This window comes from Phocoena phocoena, chromosome 3 (assembly GCF_963924675.1).
Source record: "Phocoena phocoena chromosome 3, mPhoPho1.1, whole genome shotgun sequence".
Lineage (NCBI taxonomy): Eukaryota > Metazoa > Chordata > Mammalia > Artiodactyla > Phocoenidae > Phocoena > Phocoena phocoena.
Window position 1 is genome coordinate 158435228 of NC_089221.1, and position 2780 is coordinate 158438007.

Genomic DNA, 2780 nt, shown 5'->3' on the forward strand with positions numbered 1-2780 from the left:
GGCCCCCCAGCTTCGGGCGGCCCCACAGAAGCATCTTCTGGGGGTTCATCATCCACAAATTCCACCGTGGGAACCCATGCCAGCACACAGCTGGGTTTTGGGAGCACAGCTGCTGTCCTAGATGTGAGCTGCATGTTTGCAGCCCTCAGCATTACAGAAGGAACGAGGAGACCCCCGAGCAACACACAGAGCAATGGGGGCAGCGTGGGCCTGAACTCCTGGGGCACTCCTCACCAAAGCCACCCAATGGTGACCACGGGACACAGCACTAAGAAGAAGCCTGGGTTTGGAGGCACTACTGCCCCCATCTTAAGTGACATCCCTGGGGGCCATGATTGGCAGCAGCGAGGAACCACCGCCTGTGGCAGCTCTCCCCAGCATAGGAAACGGAAAGCTCCAGCCTTTGCCTCTGCTCCAGGGCCCCCTGCTTCGGGCGGCCCCGCACAAGAATCTCCTGGGGTTCATCATCCACAAATTCCAACTTGGGCACCCTTGCCAGCACACAGCTGGGTTTTGGGAGCACAGCTGCTGTCCTAGATCTGAGCTGCATGTTTGCAGCCCTCAGCATTACAGAAGGAACGAGGGGACCCCCAAGCACCACACACAGCAATGGGGGCAGCGTGGGCCTGAACTCCTGGGGCCCTCCTTACCAGAGCCACCCCATGGTGATCACGGGACCCAGCACTAAGAAGAAGCCTGGGTTTGGAGGCACTACTGCCCCCATCTTCACTCACATCTCTGGGGGCCCTGATTGGCAGCAACGAGGAACCATCGCATGTGGCAGTTCTCCCCAGCATAGGAAACGGAAAGCTCCAGCCTTTGTCTCTGCTCCAGGCCCCCAGCTTCTGGCGACCCCGCACAAGCATCTTCTGGGGTTTATCATCCACAAATTCCACCGTGGGCACCCATGCCAGCACACAGCTGGGTTTTGGGAGCAGAGCGGCTGCCCGAGATCTGAGCTGCATGTTTGCAGCTCTCAGCATTACAGCAAGAACGAGGGGGGCCCCGAGCACCACACACAGCAATGGGGGCAACGTGGGCCTGAACTCCTGGGGCCCTCCTCACCAAAGCCATCCCATGGTGACCACGGGCCCCAGCACTAAGAAGAAGCCTGCGTTTGGAGGCACTACTGCCGCCATCTTAACTCACATCCCTGGGGGCCCTGACTGGCAGCAGCGAGGAACCACCGCCTGTGGCAGCTCTCCCCAGCATAGGAAATGGAAATCTCTAGCGTTTGCTTCTGCTACAGGACCCCAGCTTCAGGCGGCCCTGAACAAGCATCTTCTGGGGGTTCATCATCCACAAATTCCACCGTGGGCACCCATGCCAGCACACAGCTGGGTTTTGGGAGCACAGCTGCTGTCCTAGATCTGAGCTGCATGTTTGCAGCCCTCAGCATTACAGAAGGAACTAGGGGACCCCCGAGCACCACACACAGCAATGGGGGCAGCGTGGGCTTGAACTCCTGGGGCCCTCCTCACCAAAGCCATCCCATGGTGACCACGGGCCCCAGCACTAAGAAGAAGCCTGCGTTTGGAGGCACTACTGCCGCCATCTTAACTCACATCCCTGGGGGCCCTGACTGGCAGCAGCGAGGAACCACCGCCTGTGGCAGCTCTCCCCAGCATAGGTAATGGAAAGCTCCAGCCTTTGCCTCTGCTCCAGGCCCCCCAGCTTCGGGTGGCCCCGCACAAGCATCTTCTGGGGTTCATCAACCACAAATTGCAACTTGGGCACCCTTGCCAGCACACAGCTGGGTTTTGGGAGCACAGCTGCTGTCCTAGATCTGAGCTACATGTTTGCAGCCCTCAGCATTACAGAAGGAACGAGGGAAACCCCGAGCACCACACAGCAATGGGGGCAGCGTGGGCCTGAACTCCTGGGGCCCTCCTCACCAGAGCCACCCCGTGGTGACCACGGGACCCAGCACTAAGAAGAAGCCTGGGTTTGGAGGCACTACTGCCCCCATCTTAACTCACATCCCTGGGGGCCCTGATTGGCAGCAGTGAGAAACCACCGCCTCTGGCAGCTCTCCCCAGCATAGGAAACGGAGAGCTCCAGCCTTTGCCTCTGCTCCATGCCCCCCAGGTTCGGGCTGCCCCGCACAAGCATCTTCTGGGGTTCATCATCCACAAATTCCAACGTTGGCACCCGTGCCATCACACAGCTGGGTTTTGGGAGCAGACCAGTTGCCCGAGATCTGAGTTGCATGTTTGCAGCTCTCAGCATTACAGCAAAAACGAGGGGGCTCCCAAGCCCCACACACAGCAATGGACGCAGCATGGGCCTGAACTCCTGGGGCCCTCCTCACCAGAGCCACCCCATGGTGACCACGGGACACAGCATTAAGAAGAAGCCTAGGTTTAGAGGCACTACTGCCCGCATCTTAAGACACATCCCTGGGGGCCCTGATTGGCAGCAAGGAGGAACCATCGCCTGTGGCAGTTCTCCCCAGCATAGGAAACGGATAGCTGCAGCCTTTGCCTCTGCTCCAGGCCCCCCAGCTTCGGGTGGTCCCGCACAAGCATCTTCTGGGGGTTCATCATCCACAAATTCCACCGTGGTCACCCATGACAGCACACTGGTGGGTTTTGGGAGCACAGCTGCTGTCCTAGATCTGAGCTGCATGTTTGCAGCCCTCAGCTTTACAGAAGGAACGAGGGGACCCCCGAGCACCACACACAGCAATGGGGGCAGCATGGGCCTGAACTCCTGGGGCACTCCTCACCAGAGCCACCCCGTGGTGACCACGGGACCCAGCACTACGAAGAAGCCTGGGT